This window comes from Copadichromis virginalis, linkage group LG18 (assembly GCF_057382275.1).
Source record: "Copadichromis virginalis isolate Kocher_CV1m ecotype Utaka linkage group LG18, C_Virginalis_male_GT1.1, whole genome shotgun sequence".
NCBI lineage: Eukaryota > Metazoa > Chordata > Actinopteri > Cichliformes > Cichlidae > Copadichromis > Copadichromis virginalis.
In genome coordinates this window covers 37,228,132-37,251,617 of record NC_140635.1, presented here as the reverse complement: position 1 = coordinate 37,251,617, position 23,486 = coordinate 37,228,132, and the positions used below count along the sequence as shown (strand labels likewise).

Below are 23,486 nucleotides of genomic sequence, written 5' to 3'. Positions count from 1 at the left end.
AGCACATGCTACCTGTGGCTCGTTGGTCTAGGCGTATGATTCTCGCTTTGGGTGCGAGAGGTCCCGGGTTCAAATCCCGGACGAGCCCCCTTAAAATCACAAGCTCTTAGCTTCATGGAATTCTTTGGTAAGACACATTCCTTCTGGGGCATTGTAAATGTGATGTGTGACACCAATTTGTCTTTCTAAAATAACGTTTTTGATTTTGTGAAGGAGTCACTCTCATGACCCATTGAGTGATGCCATTGACTGCACAGTCCCTGCCACGCAATCTGTATATGTCACATTTTGAGATTGCCTTGGAAACCTTACTGGGCAGGTACTAAAATATACCTGTTACCAGGTACTATCACCTAATGGAAACTTTAAAGATCGGGCTGAGTCAAGTTAAGCCAAGCTAGGTAGGTGCAAGTGGAAAAGGGCTATTAGAGATCACAAAGTCTGATCGAAATTGAGGCCATTCAATTTCGGTGTAAAGACGTTAAACTACATATGTGAAGGTCTCATAATGGTTTCACCTGAAACCTCTGCTGATAATCACCCACGCCTTTTTTCCACCCCTTGGCTCATGTGATGTGTTTCATAGTTGGTCAACGACCCTGGTAAAGACAACCCCCTCTGGGGTTTAAAAACCTGGGACTCTCCAACGTTTAGTTTTAGATCTAACGAAGGTTCTCAGAGGAGAGGTGAAAGGTCTTCAAGGCACTTAGAGAATTCCAGCTGCTTTCTTTCAAAGCTCATCAGACTACCATGACGTGGATGACTGGGAACCCTTTTTTCTCATTCACTGTGTGCAGTCCCTCGGGAGTCATCGCTGTTGGAGCTTGTCAGTAGCAAAGGCCTGAAGGTACAAAAATGAATACTGAAGAGAGCTTAAAAACATTCCTGCTTGAATTTGAAGGCCGATTTAAGTCTATCCTTTCAGAGTTGCAGACTTAAACACAGGCTTCCTGTGGCTCGTTGGTCTAGGCGTATGATTCTCGCTTTGGGTGCGAGAGGTCCCGGGTTCAAATCCCGGACGAGCCCCCTTAAAATCACAAGCTCTTAGCTTCATGGAATTCTTTGGTAAGACACATTCCTTCTGGGGCATTGTAAATGTGTTGTGTGCCAAACCTTTCAATGTTATGTGTGACACCAATTTGTCTTTCTAAAATAACGTTTTTGATTTTGTGAAGGAGTCACTCTCATGACCCATTGAGTGATGCCATTGACTGCACAGTCCCTCCCACGTAGGGTTGCAAAATTCCCGGAATTTTCAAAGATGGAAACTTTCCATGGGAATAAACGGGAATTAACGGGAATTTATGGGAATAAACTGGGAATTTTCAAAATTGAAGGTTGGCTCTTCTTAGGGAACTTAAATATAGTTGAGCAAAGTATATTTTAGCATAATATTGACAAAAACAAACAAATGCAATTCAAATACACTTGAATATCCATGCCATTCCTTAATCACATGTACAGAGCACATGCTTGCTGCATGGCTATTGAGACCACCTACTGGCACTGTGCATGCCTCCATCACATGTACACATGGACCACACTTTTGAGCCTGAAGGACAAAGAGTATTGAAGGCACACATTTGAGCCTGTGGACTTAACAAGTGAGGTAAGTTTTGATGATATTATGGGAAAATATATTCATTAAATGTTTAAATTGTGAATATCACATAAAATGTATTAATCCTATAGATAGCAATCTGATAAGATGCTAAATAAAATGCTAGCATCTGTTAGATGCTAAATAAGCCATAGCTAGTATAACATAAAGAAGATGCTAGCTTCCTCATTTGGCTGTTTTGTTTTGAAGATCATTCCAGTTGTTTAGCTAGCCTTACTATTTATATCTGTTTATTATCATATTGCAATTGTATTATTACGATCTCTTGCATTGCATTAGCATTTTTACAAGCTCTTGTTTTATTTTACAGAAAAATGCCACATGCGCTATGTGTGGAGACATTTTACACCAGCTAATGTGCAAGGGAAACCTGTATATATGTGTAAATATTGTGATAAGACGTACGTGAAGAATGCCACAAAAATGCAGCAGCACATTGCAAAGTGCAAAAAAATTCCTCAAGGCCCAACACATGCAGCAGCCAGGAGTTCCACTCAAGGGGAAAATGAATCTGTTTCAGCTGTATCAGAGTCAGATACCCACTCATCAGCTCCTGGTCCCTCTGGCATCGGAGGATTCTTTGATTTTATGGATGACACTAGCCAGAAAAACGCAGATGAGTGTTTCGCTCGTGCAATCTATGCAACTGGCTCACCCCTGATGCTGACATCCAATGTGTACTGGAAGAGATTTTTGAATGTTCTCCGACCAGCATACATTCCCCCAACCAGACATGCATTGTCTACTCATCTACTGGATGAAGAGTTCAGTCGAGTTCAAGCAAAGGTGAAACAGACCATTGACCAAGCTGACTGTATTTCAGTCATCACTGATGGATGGTCCAATATCAGGGGACAAGGAATTATTAACTACATAATCACCACTCCTCAGCCTGTGTTCTACAAGAGTGTAGACACAAAGGAAAACGGACACACAGGCCAATACATTGCAGATGAGCTAAAAGTGATCATCAATGACCTTGGACCAGATAAAGTTTTTGCACTGGTCACTGACAACGCAGCCAACATGAAGGTTGCCTGGGCACATGTGGAGGAGACCTACCCACATATAACTACTATTGGCTGTGCAGCCCATACACTAAATCTTCTCCTAAAAGACATAATGGCACTAAAAACAATGGACACTCTGAATAAGAGAGTGAAGCAAGTTCTGAAATATGTTAAAGGCAAACAAGTAACTTCCGCTACATTTCTGTCAAAGCAAAAGGAAAAGAACAAGAGTACTACACTGAAGCTTCCCAGCATAACGCGATGGGGTGGTGTTGTTATCATGTTTGACAGCCTTCTGGAGGGAAAGGAGTCTCTGCAAGAGATGGCCATATCCCAGTCTGTAGACATCGACAGTGACATCAAGAAGGTCATCTTGGATGATGTGTTCTGGGAAAGAGTATCTAGCAGTCAGAAAATCCTCAAACCTATTGCAGCAGCAATAGCAAAGATAGAGGGGGATGGTGCCATCTTGTCAGATGTCCAGTGCCTTTTTGCAGAACTCAAAGAAGAAATCCAGACAATTCTGCCCACTTCCCTACTACTGAAAGCAGAGGAAACGGCTGTGGTCAAGTCATTGGAACAGCAGAGGGAGCATGCACTGGCTTCATGCAGCCAGTGCATGCAACAGCATACATGCTGGACCCCAAATATGACAAGGGCATACTTTCTGGGGAAGAGATCAACGGTGCCTATGCGGTCATTACAGCCATGTCTGACCACCTGGGTCTCGATAAAGGCAAACTTCTAGGCAGTTTGGCAAAGTATCGAACAAAGCAAGGCCTTTGGAAAGGGGATGGAATATGGCAGTCATGCCAGCACATATCTGCAGCCACCTGGTGGAAGGGACTATGTGAATCTGAGGCCCTTGCACCTGTAGCCTCCATCCTCCTCCAAATCCCACCATCATCAGCCGCCTCCGAGCGCAACTGGTCACTGTTTGGCAACACCCACACAAAGGTTCGCAACAGGCTCACAAATGTGAGAGTGGAAAAGCTGGTCGGCATTCGGGCAAACCTACGGCTCTTTGAGCCTGACACAGAGCCATCCTCAACAAGGCTGGAAAGTGACACTGAAGAGGAAGACTCAGAGTTGGATGCTGAGGAAGTGGACATGTTGTTGGATGATGATGAGGTCCAGGAAGAGTCTATTGACTGAGCAAAAATGAGAAAAGAGGATTGCTTGAAGGAAGATTTGCATGTTTAATGGGACGTTTTGGAGGATAAGTGGCATTTTTCATTTAACCTTTTGAATGGGACTTTGTGGAGATTTTTGGACAGGGGGCATTTTTGAATGAGCGGGGTTAGGGGATGGTAATATTGAACTCAACATTTCTGTTTTTATTCATCCATGAAACAAGTTATTAAAACGTGTTCTATTCTACTGTACTTACAAATAAATCTGTTGAAATATCTGTTGAAAACATTTTGCATGGAGGTTTTCTTATGATTTCTGTTTATATTTATGCTTGGAAATAATATATTCCCAGTTAGTTCTCCTAAATTCCCATTAATTTCCATAATTCCCATTATTTCCATGGAAAGTTTCCAATATGGAATATTTCCAAAATTCCCAAGCTTAACTTACCATGGAAATTTACCAGAAACTTTTTGGAAATTTACCGGAAATTTTCCACCCCTTTGCAACCCTACTCCCACGCAATCTGTATATGTCACATTTTGAGATTGCCTTGGAAACCTTACTGGGCAGGTACTAAAATATACCTGTTACCAGGTACTATCACCTAATGGAAACTTTAAAGATCGGGCTGAGTCAAGTTAAGCCAAGCTAGGTAGGTGCAAGTGGAAAAGGGCTATTAGAGATCACAAAGTCTGATCGAAATTGAGGCCATTCAATTTCGGTGTAAAGACGTTAAACTACATATGTGAAGGTCTCATAATGGTTTCACCTGAAACCTCTGCTGATAATCACCCACGCCTTTTTTCCACCCCTTGTCTCATGTGATGTGTTTCATAGTTGGTCAACGACCCTGATAAAGACAACCCGCTCTGGGTTTTAAATACCTGGGACTCTCCAACGTTTAGTTTTAGATCTAACGAAGGTTCTCAGAGGAGAGGTGAAAGGTCTTCAAGGCACTTAGAGAATTCCAGCTGCTTTCTTTCAAAGCTCATCAGACTACCATGACGTGGATGACTGGGAACCCTTTTTTCTCATTCACTGTGTGCAGTCCCTCTGGAGTCATCCCTGTTGGAGCTTGTCAGTAGCAAAGGCCTGAAGGTACAAAAATGAATACTGAAGAGAGCTTAACACCATTCCTGCTTGAATTTGAAGGCCGATATAAGTCTATCCTTTCAGAGTTGCAGACTTAAACGCAGGCTTCCTGTGGCTCGTTGGTCTAGGCGTATGATTCTCGCTTTGGGTGCGAGAGGTCCCGGGTTCAAATCCCGGACGAGCCCCCTTAAAATCACAAGCTCTTAGCTTCATGGAATTCTTTGGTAAGACACATTCCTTCTGGGGCATTGTAAATGTGTTGTGTGCCAAACCTTTCAATGTGATGTGTGACACCAATTTGTCTTTCTAAAATAACGTTTTTGATTTTGTGAAGGAGTCACTCTCATGACCCATTGAGTGATGCCATTGACTGCACAGTCCCTGCCACGCAATCTGTATATGTCACATTTTGAGATTGCCTTGGAAACCTTACTGGGCACGTACTAAAATATACCTGTTACCAGGTACTATCACCTAATGGAAACTTTAAAGATCGGGCTGAGTCAAGTTAAGCCAAGCTAGGTAGGTGCAAGTGGAAAAGGGCTATTAGAGATCACAAAGTCTGATCGAAATTGAGGCCATTCAATTTCGGTGTAAAGACGTTAAACTACATATGTGAAGGTCTCATAATGGTTTCACCTGAAACCTCTGCTGATAATCACCCACGCCTTTTTTCCACCCCTTGGCTCATGTGATGTGTTTCATAGTTGGTCAACGACCCTGGTAAAGACAACCCCCTCTGGGGTTTAAATACCTGGGACTCTCCAACGTTTAGTTTTAGATCTAACGAAGGTTCTCAGAGGAGAGGTGAAAGGTCTTCAAGGCACTTAGAGAATTCCAGCTGCTTTCTTTCAAAGCTCATCAGACTACCATGACCTGGATGACTGGGAACCCTTTTTTCTCATTCACTGTGTGCAGTCCCTCTGGAGTCATCCCTGTTGGAGCTTGTCAGTAGCAAAGGCCTGAAGGTACAAAAATGAATACTGAAGAGAGCTTAAAAACATTCCTGCTTGAATTTGAAGGCCGATTTAAGTCTATCCTTTCAGAGTTGCAGACTTAAACGCAGGCTTCCTGTGGCTCGTTGGTCTAGGCGTATGATTCTCGCTTTGGGTGCGATAGGTCCCGGGTTCAAATCCCGGACGAGCCCCCTTAAAATCACAAGCTCTTAGCTTCATGGAATTCTTTGGTAAGACACATTCCTTCTGGGGCATTGTAAATGTGTTGTGTGCCAAACCTTTCAATGTTTTGTGTGACACCAATTTGTCTTTCTAAAATAACGTTTTTGATTTTGTGAAGGAGTCACTCTCATGACCCATTGAGTGATGCCATTGACTGCACAGTCCCTCCCACGCAATCTGTATATGTCACATTTTGAGATTGCCTTGGAAACCTTACTGGGCAGGTACTAAAATATACCTGTTACCAGGTACTATCACCTAATGGAAACTTTAAAGATCGGGCTGAGTCAAGTTAAGCCAAGCTAGGTAGGTGCAAGTGGAAAAGGGCTATTAGAGATCACAAAGTCTGATCGAAATTGAGGCCATTCAATTTCGGTGTAAAGACGTTAAACTCCATATGTGAAGGTCTCATAATGGTTTCACCTGAAACCTCTGCTGATAATCACCCACGCCTTTTTTCCACCCCTTGTCTCATGTGATGTGTTTCATAGTTGGTCAACGACCCTGATAAAGACAACCCGCTCTGGGTTTTAAATACCTGGGACTCTCCAACGTTTAGTTTTAGATCTAACGAAGGTTCTCAGAGGAGAGGTGAAAGGTCTTCAAGGCACTTAGAGAATTCCAGCTGCTTTCTTTCAAAGCTCATCAGACTACCATGACGTGGATGACTGGGAACCCTTTTTTCTCATTCACTGTGTGCAGTCCCTCTGGAGTCATCCCTGTTGGAGCTTGTCAGTAGCAAAGGCCTGAAGGTACAAAAATGAATACTGAAGAGAGCTTAACACCATTCCTGCTTGAATTTGAAGGCCGATATAAGTCTATCCTTTCAGAGTTGAAGCGTTAAGCACATGCTACCTGTGGCTCGTTGGTCTAGGCGTATGATTCTCGCTTCGGGTGCGAGAGGTCCCGGGTTCAAATCCCGGACGAGCCCCCTTAAAATCACAACTTCTTAGCTTCATGGAATTCTTTGGTAAGACACATTCCTTCTGGGTTATTTTAAATGTGTTGGGTGCCAAACGACTCAATGTGATCTGTGACACCAATTTGTCTTTCTAAAATAACGTTTTTGATTTTGTGAAGGAGTCACTCTCATGACCCATTGAGTGATGCCATTGACTGCACAGTCCCTCCCACGCAATCTGTATATGTCACATTTTGAGATTGCCTTGGAAACCTTACTGGGCAGGTACTAAAAAAATACCTGTAACCAGGTACTATCACCTAATGGAAACTTTAAAGATCGAGCTGAGTCAAGTTAAGCCAAGCTAGGTAGGTGCAAGTGGAAAAGGGCTATTAGAGATCACAAAGTCTGATCGAAATTGAGGCCATTCAATTTCGGTGTAAAGACGTTAAACTCCATATGTGAAGGTCTCATAATGGTTTCACCTGAAACCTCTGCTGATAATTACCCACGCCTTTTTTCCACCCTTGTCTCATGTGATGTGTTTCATAGTTGGTCAACGACCCTGGTAAAGACAACCCGCTCTGGGTTTTAAATACCTGGGACTCTCCAACGTTTAGTTTTAGATCTAACGAAGGTTCTCAGAGGAGAGGTGAAAGGTCTTCAAGGCACTTAGAGAATTCCAGCTGCTTTCTTTCAAAGCTCATCAGACTACCATGACGTGGATGACTGGGAACCCTTTTTTCTCATTCACTGTGTGCAGTCCCTCTGGAGTCATCCCTGTTGGAGCTTGTCAGTAGCAAAGGCCTGAAGGTACAAAAATGAATACTGAAGAGAGCTTAAAAACATTCCTGCTTGAATTTGAAGGCCGATTTAAGTCTATCCTTTCAGAGTTGCAGACTTAAACGCAGGCTTCCTGTGGCTCGTTGGTCTAGGCGTATGATTCTCGCTTAGGGTGCGAGAGGTCCCGGGTTCAAATCCCGGACGAGCCCCCTTAAAATCACAAGCTCTTAGCTTCATGGAATTCTTTGGTAAGACACATTCCTTCTGGGGCATTGTAAATGTGTTGTGTGCCAAACCTTTCAATGTTATGTGTGACACCAATTTGTCTTTCTAAAATAACGTTTTTGATTTTGTGAAGGAGTCACTCTCATGACCCATTGAGTGATGCCATTGACTGCACAGTCCCTCCCACGCAATCTGTATATGTCACATTTTGAGATTGCCTTGGAAACCTTACTGGGCAGGTACTAAAATATACCTGTTACCAGGTACTATCACCTAATGGAAACTTTAAAGATCGGGCTGAGTCAAGTTAAGCCAAGCTAGGTAGGTGCAAGTGGAAAAGGGCTATTAGAGATCACAAAGTCTGATCGAAATTGAGGCCATTCAATTTCGGTGTAAAGACGTTAAACTACATATGTGAAGGTCTCATAATGGTTTCACCTGAAACCTCTGCTGATAATCACCCACGCCTTTTTTCCACCCCTTGGCTCATGTGATGTGTTTCATAGTTGTTCAACGACCCTGATAAAGACAACCCACTCTGGGTTTTAAATACCTGGGACTCTCCAACGTTTAGTTTTAGATCTAACGAAGGTTCTCAGAGGAGAGGTGAAAGGTCTTCAAGGCACTTAGAGAATTCCAGCTGCTTTCTTTCAAAGCTCATCAGACTACCATGACGTGGATGACTGGGAACCCTTTTTTCTCATTCACTGTGTGCAGTCCCTCTGGAGTCATCCCTGTTGGAGCTTGTCAGTAGCAAAGGCCTGAAGGTACAAAAATGAATACTGAAGAGAGCTTAAAAACATTCCTGCTTGAATTTGAAGGCCGATTTAAGTCTATCCTTTCAGAGTTGCAGACTTAAACGCAGGCTTCCTGTGGCTCGTTGGTCTAGGCGTATGATTCTCGCTTTGGGTGCGAGAGGTCCCGGGTTCAAATCCCGGACGAGCCCCCTTAAAATCACAAGCTCTTAGCTTCATGGAATTCTTTGGTAAGACACATTCCTTCTGGGGCATTGTAAATGTGTTGTGTGCCAAACCTTTCAATGTGATGTGTGACACCAATTTGTCTTTCTAAAATAACGTTTTTGATTTTGTGAAGGAGTCACTCTCATGACCCATTGAGTGATGCCATTGACTGCACAGTCCCTGCCACGCAATCTGTATATGTCACATTTTGAGATTGCCTTGGAAACCTTACTGGGCACGTACTAAAATATACCTGTTACCAGGTACTATCACCTAATGGAAACTTTAAAGATCGGGCTGAGTCAAGTTAAGCCAAGCTAGGTAGGTGCAAGTGGAAAAGGGCTATTAGAGATCACAAAGTCTGATCGAAATTGAGGCCATTCAATTTCGGTGTAAAGACGTTAAACTACATATGTGAAGGTCTCATAATGGTTTCACCTGAAACCTCTGCTGATAATCACCCACGCCTTTTTTCCACCCCTTGGCTCATGTGATGTGTTTCATAGTTGGTCAACGACCCTGGTAAAGACAACCCCCTCTGGGGTTTAAATACCTGGGACTCTCCAACGTTTAGTTTTAGATCTAACGAAGGTTCTCAGAGGAGAGGTGAAAGGTCTTCAAGGCACTTAGAGAATTCCAGCTGCTTTCTTTCAAAGCTCATCAGACTACCATGACGTGGATGACTGGGAACCCTTTTTTCTCATTCACTGTGTGCAGTCCCTCTGGAGTCATCCCTGTTGGAGCTTGTCAGTAGCAAAGGCCTGAAGGTACAAAAATGAATACTGAAGAGAGCTTAAAAACATTCCTGCTTGAATTTGAAGGCCGATTTAAGTCTATCCTTTCAGAGTTGCAGACTTAAACGCAGGCTTCCTGTGGCTCGTTGGTCTAGGCGTATGATTCTCGCTTTGGGTGCGAGAGGTCCCGGGTTCAAATCCCGGACGAGCCCCCTTAAAATCACAAGCTCTTAGCTTCATGGAATTCTTTGGTAAGACACATTCCTTCTGGGGCATTGTAAATGTGTTGTGTGCCAAACCTTTCAATGTTATGTGTGACACCAATTTGTCTTTCTAAAATAACGTTTTTGATTTTGTGAAGGAGTCACTCTCATGACCCATTGAGTGATGCCATTGACTGCACAGTCCCTCCCACGCAATCTGTATATGTCACATTTTGAGATTGCCTTGGAAACCTTACTGGGCAGGTACTAAAATATACCTGTTACCAGGTACTATCACCTAATGGAAACTTTAAAGATCGGGCTGAGTCAAGTTAAGCCAAGCTAGGTAGGTGCAAGTGGAAAAGGGCTATTAGAGATCACAAAGTCTGATCGAAATTGAGGCCATTCAATTTCGGTGTAAAGACGTTAAACTCCATATGTGAAGGTCTCATAATGGTTTCACCTGAAACCTCTGCTGATAATCACCCACGCCTTTTTTCCACCCCTTGGCTCATGTGATGTGTTTCATAGTTGGTCAACGACCCTGGTAAAGACAACCCCCTCTGGGGTTTAAATACCTGGGACTCTCCAACGTTTAGTTTTAGATCTAACGAAGGTTCTCAGAGGAGAGGTGAAAGGTCTTCAAGGCACTTAGAGAATTCCAGCTGCTTTCTTTCAAAGCTCATCAGACTACCATGACCTGGATGACTGGGAACCCTTTTTTCTCATTCACTGTGTGCAGTCCCTCTGGAGTCATCCCTGTTGGAGCTTGTCAGTAGCAAAGGCCTGAAGGTACAAAAATGAATACTGAAGAGAGCTTAACACCATTCCTGCTTGAATTTGAAGGCCGATATAAGTCTATCCTTTCAGAGTTGAAGCGTTAAGCACATGCTACCTGTGGCTCGTTGGTCTAGGCGTATGATTCTCGCTTCGGGTGCGAGAGCTCCCGGGTTCAAATCCCGGACGAGCCCCCTTAAAATCACAACTTCTTATCTTCATGGAATTCTTTGGTAAGACACATTCCTTCTGGGGCATTGTAAATGTGTTGTGTGCCAAACCTTTCAATGTGATGTGTGACACCAATTTGTCTTTCTAAAATAACGTTTTTGATTTTGTGAAGGAGTCACTCTCATGACCCATTGAGTGATGCCATTGACTGCACAGTCCCTGCCACGCAATCTGTATATGTCACATTTTGAGATTGCCTTGGAAACCTTACTGGGCAGGTACTAAAATATACCTGTTACCAGGTACTATCACCTAATGGAAACTTTAAAGATCGGGCTGAGTCAAGTTAAGCCAAGCTAGGTAGGTGCAAGTGGAAAAGGGCTATTAGAGATCACAAAGTCTGATCGAAATTGAGGCCATTCAATTTCGGTGTAAAGACGTTAAACTCCATATGTGAAGGTCTCATAATGGTTTCACCTGAAACCTCTGCTGATAATTACCCACACCTTTTTTCCACCCTTGTCTCATGTGATGTGTTTCATAGTTGGTCAACGACCCTGGTAAAGACAACCCGCTCTGGGTTTTAAATACCTGGGACTCTCCAACGTTTAGTTTTAGATCTAACGAAGGTTCTCAGAGGAGAGGTGAAAGGTCTTCAAGGCACTTAGAGAATTCCAGCTGCTTTCTTTCAAAGCTCATCAGACTACCATGACGTGGATGACTGGGAACCCTTTTTTCTCATTCACTGTGTGCAGTCCCTCTGGAGTCATCCCTGTTGGAGCTTGTCAGTAGCAAAGGCCTGAAGGTACAAAAATGAATACTGAAGAGAGCTTAAAAACATTCCTGCTTGAATTTGAAGGCCGATTTAAGTCTATCCTTTCAGAGTTGCAGACTTAAACGCAGGCTTCCTGTGGCTCGTTGGTCTAGGCGTATGATTCTCGCTTTGGGTGCGAGAGGTCCCGGGTTCAAATCCCGGACGAGCCCCCTTAAAATCACAAGCTCTTAGCTTCATGGAATTCTTTGGTAAGACACATTCCTTCTGGGGCATTGTAAATGTGTTGTGTGCCAAACCTTTCAATGTTATGTGTGACACCAATTTGTCTTTCTAAAATAACGTTTTTGATTTTGTGAAGGAGTCACTCTCATGACCCATTGAGTGATGCCATTGACTGCACAGTCCCTCCCACGCAATCTGTATATGTCACATTTTGAGATTGCCTTGGAAACCTTACTGGGCAGGTACTAAAATATACCTGTTACCAGGTACTATCACCTAATGGAAACTTTAAAGATCGGGCTGAGTCAAGTTAAGCCAAGCTAGGTAGGTGCAAGTGGAAAAGGGCTATTAGAGATCACAAAGTCTGATCGAAATTGAGGCCATTCAATTTCGGTGTAAAGACGTTAAACTACATATGTGAAGGTCTCATAATGGTTTCACCTGAAACCTCTGCTGATAATCACCCACGCCTTTTTTCCACCCCTTGGCTCATGTGATGTGTTTCATAGTTGTTCAACGACCCTGGTAAAGACAACCCGCTCTGGGTTTTAAATACCTGGGACTCTCCAACGTTTAGTTTTAGATCTAACGAAGGTTCTCAGAGGAGAGGTGAAAGGTCTTCAAGGCACTTAGAGAATTCCAGCTGCTTTCTTTCAAAGCTCATCAGACTACCATGACGTGGATGACTGGGAACCCTTTTTTCTCATTCACTGTGTGCAGTCCCTCTGGAGTCATCCCTGTTGGAGCTTGTCAGTAGCAAAGGCCTGAAGGTACAAAAATGAATACTGAAGAGAGCTTAACACCATTCCTGCTTGAATTTGAAGGCCGATATAAGTCTATCCTTTCAGAGTTGAAGCGTTAAGCACATGCTACCTGTGGCTCGTTGGTCTAGGCGTATGATTCTCGCTTCGGGTGCGAGAGGTCCCGGGTTCAACGAGCCCCCTTAAAATCACAACTTCTTAGCTTCATGGAATTCTTCGGTAAGACACATTCCTTCTGGGTCATTTTAAATGTGTTGGGTGCCAAACGACTCAATGTGATCTTTGACACCAATTTGTCTTTCTAAAATAACGTTTTTGATTTTGTGAAGGAGTCACTCTCATGACTCATTGAGTGATGCCATTGACTGCACAGTCCCTCCCACGCAATCTGTATATGTCACATTTTGAGATTGCCTTGGAAACCTTACTGGGCAGGTACTAAAATATACCTGTTACCAGGTACTATCACCTAATGGAAACTTTAAAGATCGGGCTGAGTCAAGTTAAGCCAAGCTAGGTAGGTGCAAGTGGAAAAGGGCTATTAGAGATCACAAAGTCTGATCGAAATTGAGGCCATTCAATTTCGGTGTAAAGACGTTAAACTACATATGTGAAGGTCTCATAATGGTTTGACCTCTGCTGATAATTACCCACACCTTTTTTCCACCCCTTGGCTCATGTGATGTGTTTCATAGTTGGTTAACGACCCTGGTAAAGACAACCCGCTCTGGGTTTTAAATACCTGGGACTCTCCAACGTTTAGTTTTAGATCTAACGAAGGTTCTCAGAGGAGAGGTGAAAGGTCTTCAAGGCACTTAGAGAATTCCAGCTGCTTTCTTTCAAAGCTTATCAGACTACCATGACGTGGATGACTGGGAACCCTTTTTTCTCATTCACTGTGTGCAGTCCCTCTGGAGTCATCCCTGTTGGAGCTTGTCAGTAGCAAAGGCCTGAAGGTACAAAAATGAATACTGAAGAGAGCTTAAAAACATTCCTGCTTGAATTTGAAGGCCGATTTAAGTCTATCCTTTCAGAGTTGCAGACTTAAACGCAGGCTTCCTGTGGCTCGTTGGTCTAGGCGTATGATTCTCGCTTAGGGTGCGAGAGGTCCCGGATTCAAATCCCGGACGAGCCCCCTTAAAATCACAAGCTCTTAGCTTCATGGAATTCTTTGGTAAGACACATTCCTTCTGGGGCATTGTAAATGTGTTGTGTGCCAAACCTTTCAATGTTATGTGTGACACCAATTTGTCTTTCTAAAATAACGTTTTTGATTTTGTGAAGGAGTCACTCTCATGACCCATTGAGTGATGCCATTGACTGCACAGTCCCTCCCACGCAATCTGTATATGTCACATTTTGAGATTGCCTTGGAAACCTTACTGGGCAGGTACTAAAATATACCTGTTACCAGGTACTATCACCTAATGGAAACTTTAAAGATCGGGCTGAGTCAAGTTAAGCCAAGCTAGGTAGGTGCAAGTGGAAAAGGGCTATTAGAGATCACAAAGTCTGATCGAAATTGAGGCCATTCAATTTCGGTGTAAAGACGTTAAACTACATATGTGAAGGTCTCATAATGGTTTCACCTGAAACCTCTGCTGATAATCACCCACGCCTTTTTTCCACCCCTTGGCTCATGTGATGTGTTTCATAGTTGTTCAACGACCCTGATAAAGACAACCCACTCTGGGTTTTAAATACCTGGGACTCTCCAACGTTTAGTTTTAGATCTAACGAAGGTTCTCAGAGGAGAGGTGAAAGGTCTTCAAGGCACTTAGAGAATTCCAGCTGCTTTCTTTCAAAACACATCAGACTACCATGACGTGGATGACTGGGAACCCTTTTTTCTCATTCACTGTGTGCAGTCCCTCTGGAGTCATCCCTGTTGGAGCTTGTCAGTAGCAAAGGCCTGAAGGTACAAAAATGAATACTGAAGAGAGCTTAAAAACATTCCTGCTTGAATTTGAAGGCCGATTTAAGTCTATCCTTTCAGAGTTGCAGACTTAAACGCAGGCTTCCTGTGGCTCGTTGGTCTAGGCGTATGATTCTCGCTTTGGGTGCGAGAGGTCCCGGGTTCAAATCCCGGACGAGCCCCCTTAAAATCACAAGCTCTTAGCTTCATGGAATTCTTTGGTAAGACACATTCCTTCTGGGGCATTGTAAATGTGTTGTGTGCCAAACCTTTCAATGTGATGTGTGACACCAATTTGTCTTTCTAAAATAACGTTTTTGATTTTGTGAAGGAGTCACTCTCATGACCCATTGAGTGATGCCATTGACTGCACAGTCCCTGCCACGCAATCTGTATATGTCACATTTTGAGATTGCCTTGGAAACCTTACTGGGCAGGTACTAAAATATACCTGTTACCAGGTACTATCACCTAATGGAAACTTTAAAGATCGGGCTGAGTCAAGTTAAGCCAAGCTAGGTAGGTGCAAGTGGAAAAGGGCTATTAGAGATCACAAAGTCTGATCGAAATTGAGGCCATTCAATTTCGGTGTAAAGACGTTAAACTACATATGTGAAGGTCTCATAATGGTTTGACCTCTGCTGATAATTACCCACAGCTTTTTTCCACCCCTTGGCTCATGTGATGTGTTTCATAGTTGGTTAACGACCCTGGTAAAGACAACCCGCTCTGGGTTTTAAATACCTGGGACTCTCCAACGTTTAGTTTTAGATCTAACGAAGGTTCTCAGAGGAGAGGTGAAAGGTCTTCAAGGCACTTAGAGAATTCCAGCTGCTTTCTTTCAAAGCTCATCAGACTACCATGACGTGGATGACTGGGAACCCTTTTTTCTCATTCACTGTGTGCAGTCCCTCTGGAGTCATCCCTGTTGGAGCTTGTCAGTAGCAAAGGCCTGAAGGTACAAAAATGAATACTGAAGAGAGCTTAACACCATTCCTGCTTGAATTTGAAGGCCGATATAAGTCTATCCTTTCAGAGTTGCAGACTTAAACGGAGACTTCCTGTGGCTCGTTGGTCTAGGCGTATGATTCTCGCTTAGGGTGCGAGAGGTCCCGGGTTCAAATCCCGGACGAGCCCCCTTAAACTCACAAGCTCTTATTTTCATGGAATTCTTTGCTAAGACACATTCCTTCTCGGGCATTTTAAATGTGTTGTGTGCCAAACCTTTCAATGTTATGTGTTTCATAGTTGGTCAACGACCCTGGTAAAGACAACCCCCTCTGGGGTTTAAATACCTGGGACTCTCCAACATTTAGTTTTAGATCTAACGAAGGTTCTCAGAGGAGAGGTGAAAGGTCTTCAAGGCACTTAGAGAATTCCAGCTGCTTTCTTTCAAAGCTCATCAGACTACCATGACGTGGATGACTGGGAACCCTTTTTTCTCATTCACTGTGTGCAGTCCCTCTGGAGTCATCCCTGTTGGAGCTTGTCAGTAGCAAAGGCCTGAAGGTACAAAAATGAATACTGAAGAGAGCTTAAAAACATTCCTGCTTGAATTTGAAGGCCGATTTAAGTCTATCCTTTCAGAGTTGCAGACTTAACCTCAGGCTTCCTGTGGCTCGTTGGTCTAGGCGTATGATTCTCGCTTCGGGTGCGAGAGGTCCCGGGTTCAAATCCCGGACGAGCCCCCTTAAAATCACAAGCTCTTAGCTTCATGGAATTCTTTGGTAAGACACATTCCTTCTGGGGCATTGTAAATGTGTTGTGTACCAAACCTTTCAATGTGATCTGTGACACCAATTTGTCTTTCTAAAATAACGTTTTTGATTTTGTGAAAGAGTCACTCTCATGACCCATTGAGTGATGCCATTGATTGCACAGTCCCTCCCACGCAATCTGTATATGTCACATTTTGAGATTGCCTTGGAAACCTTACTGGGCAGGTAGAAAAACATACCTGGGACCTTCCACCATTTAGATTTAGAACCAACAAAGGTTCTCAGATGAGAGGTGAAATGTGTTATACTGGGCATACACAGTGCAATTTTTGGCTCCTTTCGAGCCGATTTTTCAGTCTTGCGACCGTTTTGGTGATCGGCCCCAGTTTCGCCTTCATCGTGTGTCGTGCATCATGTAGTATACCTGGGGCAACGAGAAGCGATTAATCCCCCGCGTTTTTTTTCACACAGCTGAATAAATGTGACACAGAAAACTGATTAAACAGAACTGTGAGATGGTTGAGAAATTACAACAGTGTTCTGTTATTTCTGAAGGTTAGACCGTCCAATTTTCACAGCCGTTTACTTCACGTTTCTGTGCCTACCTGATCTTCTAAGGACCTGGCCCAGATAGACTGCGAAGTCCGGGTCTTCAGGATGATGCAGCCATGTTAAACCACAGTAAATAGCGATAGCATACATGTGGTGTGTGTGTGGTTGTCTGCCTCTTATAACTCCAGTGATTTTCCTGCATTTGAAATCCTGTGTGATCTTGTGAATTTACTGAATCCAGCAACTAACCACTCTTTCTAGATTGTATCAAATCATCTCAATAAAAACAAATACAGTTGATGAATTTCATAGAGATCCTACATGATTTAATTACCTTCACCATAGAAACATGAAATTATTTTTTTCAAATTACAAAGTAGACTTTTGTAAATGTGACAACCACCCAATTTCCTTTTTTGAGTGTACAGTTGTGAGTCAAAGCAGCCACATGAGTCATTTTAAGTATTAACAGTATGCAAATTGAGTTATCACTGAGTGTCATGAGCTGATTTGCTGCTATTGTTTGACCCAAACATGCCACAATCTGAGGAAACGCACATTTAACAGCCGCTTCTTTCCACACGGTGAATGTTAAATAAGCTGATTCTTATACTCTACCTGAGCACTCAGAGCGCCACATTCATCCATTCACAAGCGCATATTCTAACATACACATGCATTCATAGTCCGATGTATAGATCAGAGAGTTACTTGGGGTTGATAACGTTCCCAATGATGTTTGGCATGCAGACTGGAGCAGCCAGGGCGAAACCACTGACCTCCCGATGTAGATAGGACCTGCTCCACCATTGTTGTTGTTATCATTATTATCGCTACACAGTTGTTTTAGACAAACAGCTACAAGATAAAGTTTGAACTCTTAATGATGGATATGTTGACTTGCAGTTGAACTTGGTGTTGCCCAAGTAATCCCATCCAACACACACAGCAGTGAGAGGGCGAGCCAATGAACAAACAGGACAGAGGGTGAACATTTGCTGATTTTAAGGAACTCTAACCTTTTGGTTTGTTTCTTCTTCTCCACTTATTCTTTTGCTCAATTTATTTCAGTCATGTAAACAATGGTTGAAATAAAAGAAGGTCATTTCAGAAAAAGAAAAAAGAAATACCATGCAGAATGAGGATATTAATGCTATCATCCATACTGTTGTCGTCTTTCAGCTGAGAATCACATGGACACAATGCCAAACCACTGTTTTCTGATTCAGTCAGATTACTTTGGTTAGGTGATGTATGACCTTGGTCTCAGTATGATTTCCTTTAACACAATTACCTGTTGGTGCTATTTACTTGGTGCTTAGAGGGGGGACCGAAAAAATGACCTAATTCCAGTGCACATGATGCTTCTTTGTACAAACACAGTGCATGCTGAGGAAGGATGAGTAACAGGGTGTTGTTATAAAGACAGACAGGATGTGACCTGCAGGAAGAGGAAGTGGTCAAGGTGACTGGGGATAGAGGCTCATCCAGATGTTTCTGAGCTGATAGGAGAGCTTCATTATGATACAAATAAGCAGTCGCGCAACTGCCAGTAACTGTACAAGTGTAAATACATCTAACAACAAATTAGACCAAATAGCTGAGGTGGGATTTGTACTGGCTGCTGAGTGTCTTAGAGATCATTTCACTATCCTGGAAGTCACTACTTCTAAGAAATACTATGGCATATTATTTAGTTCTGGTATGAGGAATATTTTTTAAATATTTTCATTTGTTTAGTTCTAATGCAAATCCAATGCTTTTGGCCAACTGCTTTTTTGTTTGTTTTCGGCGCTCAAGGCTTACATTACTTTAAATACTTTTAGCAATACTTCACTCCTGCTAATACATTAATACTTAAAGCACCAAGCCTCACTGAATTGGTGTAACCTTGTGTCAACAGAGAAAGTTGTATATGATAATATAGCATAATTACAGGAAAAGATTAGAGTTGGTTATGAGAGGGGAACTTACATAAGATGTTTCATAAGCTATGGGTATAAAAATCAAATGAATGCTCAGGTGCATGGACAGTGTTGAGTCTTTGGTTAGATTTAGAATGATTCATATGTTGTCTCTGTGACCAGAAGAATCTGTTTGTAATATATCTGACTCCAGCTATAAAATGTTTACTGGCTCCTTTATTGTTTTGATGTTTTCTGCATTGTGTCTTAATTGTACCTTCTATATCACAAAGCTTAAAAACAGAGTTAGGAAAAGCAGTCAGCCAATTGTCTTTCAGGTGCTGTTAGTGTGGTAACTTTGGCCACACGTCTGTCTCTCTGTGTCTGTTGTCTGTCATGCTGCAGATGTCTATATGAGTACACATAATACAGCTAGTAATAATAATAATAAGAAAAGTAGCATTGTTATTATGATTATGATTATTATTATTATTATTATTATTATTGATAGTAAAAATCACAAATTTTTTCTACTTAGTTAAGGAAATGTTTGTTTACTTTTTTCTACTATGTAAACATGGTTACACAGCACAATCACATTGCTTTGTGTTGAGTTTTAGGAGCTTAATAAAAAGGCATTACTCTGAAAATGGCCAGGCCCAAGGACTGGACTGAAAATGAGTTAAAAAGCATCAAACATCCAAGGAAGATTTTGGAAAACCTTTAGAGAGCCAGTAGAACTATTGTCCAAGACTGCTTTAAAAGAATACAAGAAAGTCCGGTTCAAGTCTAAGGGCTGTCTCAAAACCTTTGCACAGTACTGTACACAGTCCAAAATAAGGCTGAATGATAAGTTTCAAGTTTATCAGCATGGGAACCACCAATCCAGGGGCACCAACAAAGGCCTGTCAACTAGGACAGCCCTACAAATTCCAGTGCCTTAAGAAACTCAGGGTAGATTTCATCCACCTCAGGGCCCCTGAGAAGTTGCTTAACCACCTTAGTGACCTTGGCATGGTGATGGGCGACTCATCCTCCTTATCCTCCACAGAGGACTTGTCCATGGGATTGAGGAAGTCCTCGAAAAATTCCTCCTGGCAATAGCCCCCCCACCCACACTGGACTGAACAGCAAGTGGATCCCTTCTCAGATGAAATAATGTAAGATGCTTTATATCCTGAGTCTGAAGATACAGACACAAAGTTAAAATTTGGGGTACAGGTCAAACACAATGACTACAGATCACTACTGTTCACCCATGTGTTTAAATAAAAGGAAGAGGGTTTCTGTTATGTTTCAGTTAGTACATCGAAACATGCAGCTTCATCTGATTCTGCCCAATTTGCCAGTTTAATAGGTGAGACCAATTTCTCAGAGTCAGTTTAAAATAGGAATTTTTTAACCTTAGATATATATTTCTAAGTGCATCACTGATATCATAATGGATACTTGACTTGCTCGCTTTATTTCAGAGACAGAGACGATAAAAATGAACACGTTTCCATGTCTTACTTTATGGACCAACAACAAACATTTCTGTATTCAGTAATCAATGCAAATTATTAGTTTATGAACAGAACCAAACTGGACAAAGAGAAGAGCTGAGGAGGACCTGCTGCAACATCTCCATGACAGCTGATATTCACAGCTACATGACTCACATGACATGATTACAATCATACGCACAGTTTGTCAGAACACCACAAAAAGGACAGGGCAAGCTGTACTTTACTAGACAGTATAGTTTTAACAATCAACACTTTAACTTTTATAGACTGATGCATTGTATGGTTTTAATTCCATTTTTCCATCGTATTCTGCCCATCATCGGGGGGCTGGAGCGAAGCAGAGTACGCGCTAGCCAGCTCACCAGTCTGTTGCAGGACTAACACAGAGAGACAGACCATTCACATAATTTAGACTCACTAGTGAACCTAACCCTACTAACTGCCTTTGTCCCACAGTCCAAAGACATGCAGTACCCAGAGAGAGCCCACGCAGACACTAAAATCACATGCAAACTTTACAGAGAAAGGCCCCGACCAGATGGTGGAGTCGAATTCAGGAGGTAGTTGTTAGCAGTGCGCCGCCATGGGTATAAAAGCAAAATTTAAACAATTAAAACAGCCATGACTAAATTGACTCTAGCTAAGCCTGTCGGGTAAATAACAAGATTAAATGCGAAACAGTTAAACTGAAATAGAACTCCAGTTTTAGACCTACAGTTTTACAGCTGAGCCACAGCGTCTCCACTGCCTACATGAGCTGTGGCCTGAGCTGCCAGTCATTTCACAACATCCTGCTCAGTCTTGACAATCACTCTGTTCAGTCCACAGCACCAACTCTTTAAGAATCCTAATTTAGTGACAGAGTCCAAGATGAGTTCTTTACAGCAGCATCAGTCAAAAAGTTTTGACTGCCATTTCACTGTGAACTTTAATGATGAAAGAAAGACTCTACAAACTGCAGCTTCTCCTTTATATAGTAACAAAAATCTGCATTGTATATTGTCTTTGATAACTTGCTGGCCACATATTCATTGTTAATGCAATCAGGCATGCCCTTAACCTTCAAATCGCCTACAAATAACATGGTAGCTGCTAGCTGGTGCTGACAAACAGGTTGGGAGTGGGAGGGATACTTCCTGTTTCTCATGAAAATGTGAAAAAATGTGAACCCTTGGGAGGAAGAGAAGACCAGACATATGGACACATTTTACGTGCTTTTACCGGGGAAAGTTACGCCACACGGTTTACAAACTTTTACAGTCATAAGATTATCGCAGACTAACCGTAAAGTCGATTCAGCTGACTAAAAATAATCGAGTAAAACTAAAATAATGCCTAAATTATGACAAAAACTAAATGATCTTTAGTCAAAAGCTGAGGCTGAAACTAAATCAGAATGTGCTGTCCACTGGCACCTATTGTCTCAATGATTACTCCACATCTGTTTAGCTGTTATCTGTATCCATTTGGGGCAAGCACAAGGCTCTCTTTAAGGTGTGTGTGTCGTTTTTCCAACTACTACTACTGCTGCAATGAAGTATCAGGGTTTTTAATACAAGGTAAATGAGCAGGCAGATTCACAATAAATTCAAATGCTAAATTTATAAACTGGAAAAGATGCTTCAGTCTTAATCAAATTATTTTCTGCACCCTTTTCCAAATTCTAACAGTTGTGCCACATCGTTTGCTGCACTGCTCCTACAGAGCCAGTTTTACTTACTAAGGAGGGTGAATACAACAGAAAATAGCAATCCATGCATACTAAAGGGTTCTTAAATCTCAGTTTAGTTTTTAAGAAGATTTACTGAGACTACACCATCATGCTGTGGAAAATGAAAATGAAACCCAAATGAAAAGTTAATTTTCTTTCTTTATCCTTGTTTAGTCAGGACTCCAGATTTTCATTTTGACTTGGCAGGGCGCTGTAAACAGCCAGAGGCAGTCAGTGAGAGTGGTGTGACTGATTTAAGGGGGATCTAAGCCTGAGAGAATCCTTAAATTAGAGAAACAACAGGTGCCCGGTGAAAAGTCTCAAGAACATGGGACGTGATTATTTTTAAAGCTTTTTAAAATCTAAGTAAGAACATGGTTTGAAGATAAACTTCATAAATTGTGTTTCTCAGGCCTGAAGTGGTTGTTTTGGTTGTCAGTTACTATATGGACCAACGGATATGGAAGAGTTCCTTACTTTGTTCCTCATTAGTTTACAACTCGTAGACGTTTTTCACGTGGTGAGTCTGAAAGCACAACACTGTCGTGCCTCTTGATTTTGGTAGCAAAAAAAAAAGTGGGGCTGAAAGATAAAAGCTGAAACAAAAAAACAAACACTGGGATTTTCTGATACATTTTATTAATGCTAGTTTTAATGTTGTCCCATTTACAGACTGGTCTGTTACAGGGCTTCTGTGGAACCTTCTGTAGAATTTGTATATTTTGCATCCCGCTCTTAGCATCATTCTATCCGTCTGTCTATGTTTCTCCTTATCTGGGGCCAAGTCACAAATAAGGAGAAAGGCCCAGACCCCATTCTCCCAAACTACCTCCTGAAATGTATTTGGAGGAACAAACTCCTCCTTGTGGGGCAGCAGCTTGTTGGCTGCCTCCTGACGAAGCCAACAAAAGCACTTCTGAGATTATCAGAGTACAGATGAGATTCTGAGGGCACCAGTTTGCCACCTAAATACAATATGCCTCAAAATTCTGGCCCTGAAAACTATGAACAGAATTTATTAATAAGGACAGCCCTGGCATAGAACAACACCCACCAAGAATGAGTCCGACTTCTTGCTGAGCAAAGCAGAGCAAACTCCCATAGAGCCTCAAATATTCCTTATATTCCTGACGGGGCCAGGTACAGCACCGTGGAAAACGAGTGGCTAGCCATCCAGATGTCAGACTCCCTTAGCTATTACCTCCTGGGCCTCCCCTTCACCCTCTGTTCGGACCACGCTCTGCTGCAGTGGCTCCATTGCATGAAGGATGCCAACGCCCGGATCACACCGTGGTATTTGGCTTTACAGCCTTTTAAGTTCCGAGTGGTCCATGGGCTGGGGGTGCAGACGGTTGTGGATGACTTCCTCTCTCCTCCTCTCTGACACCTTTATTACTATATGCAGTATTGTCTGCTTTTTATACTTATTGGGCTACTTGCTTATTATAGGCTTAAATATATATAGGCTGTACAGTACATAAGATTAAAATTTACATTTTTTATGTCACTGAAATGTTTTATTATTTGAGTTAAAGCCAAAGAGAAGGTTGCAGATAATGTTTACATGAAACGTGTGTATACTTACTGCATCTGGTTTATTTAAGCAGGCATCATATGTTGAAATCT

At 42.3% G+C, this 23,486-nt stretch overlaps 11 non-coding genes across 11 annotated transcripts; all 11 read left to right on the top strand.

Annotated features, from left to right (window-relative positions):
- Positions 1-16: 16 nt before the first annotated feature.
- trnap-ugg (transfer RNA proline (anticodon UGG)) lies at positions 17-88 on the top strand. The gene has a single exon. It is a non-coding gene; the product is annotated as a tRNA-Pro (tRNA).
- Positions 89-954: 866 nt separating this feature from the next.
- Positions 955-1,026, top strand: trnap-ugg (transfer RNA proline (anticodon UGG)). The gene has a single exon. It is a non-coding gene; the product is annotated as a tRNA-Pro (tRNA).
- A 3,947-nt stretch (positions 1,027-4,973) lies between these two features.
- On the top strand, positions 4,974-5,045 carry trnap-ugg (transfer RNA proline (anticodon UGG)). Its single transcript has one exon. It is a non-coding gene; the product is annotated as a tRNA-Pro (tRNA).
- A 1,852-nt stretch (positions 5,046-6,897) lies between these two features.
- trnap-cgg (transfer RNA proline (anticodon CGG)) lies at positions 6,898-6,969 on the top strand. Its single transcript has one exon. It is a non-coding gene; the product is annotated as a tRNA-Pro (tRNA).
- An 890-nt stretch (positions 6,970-7,859) lies between these two features.
- Positions 7,860-7,931, top strand: trnap-agg (transfer RNA proline (anticodon AGG)). Its single transcript has one exon. It is a non-coding gene; the product is annotated as a tRNA-Pro (tRNA).
- Positions 7,932-8,821: 890 nt separating this feature from the next.
- Positions 8,822-8,893, top strand: trnap-ugg (transfer RNA proline (anticodon UGG)). The gene has a single exon. It is a non-coding gene; the product is annotated as a tRNA-Pro (tRNA).
- Positions 8,894-9,783: 890 nt separating this feature from the next.
- trnap-ugg (transfer RNA proline (anticodon UGG)) lies at positions 9,784-9,855 on the top strand. The gene has a single exon. It is a non-coding gene; the product is annotated as a tRNA-Pro (tRNA).
- A 1,851-nt stretch (positions 9,856-11,706) lies between these two features.
- Positions 11,707-11,778, top strand: trnap-ugg (transfer RNA proline (anticodon UGG)). Its single transcript has one exon. It is a non-coding gene; the product is annotated as a tRNA-Pro (tRNA).
- A 2,799-nt stretch (positions 11,779-14,577) lies between these two features.
- Positions 14,578-14,649, top strand: trnap-ugg (transfer RNA proline (anticodon UGG)). The gene has a single exon. It is a non-coding gene; the product is annotated as a tRNA-Pro (tRNA).
- Positions 14,650-15,532: 883 nt separating this feature from the next.
- Positions 15,533-15,604, top strand: trnap-agg (transfer RNA proline (anticodon AGG)). The gene has a single exon. It is a non-coding gene; the product is annotated as a tRNA-Pro (tRNA).
- Positions 15,605-16,083: 479 nt separating this feature from the next.
- trnap-cgg (transfer RNA proline (anticodon CGG)) lies at positions 16,084-16,155 on the top strand. Its single transcript has one exon. It is a non-coding gene; the product is annotated as a tRNA-Pro (tRNA).
- The last annotated feature ends 7,331 nt before the right edge of the window (positions 16,156-23,486 follow it).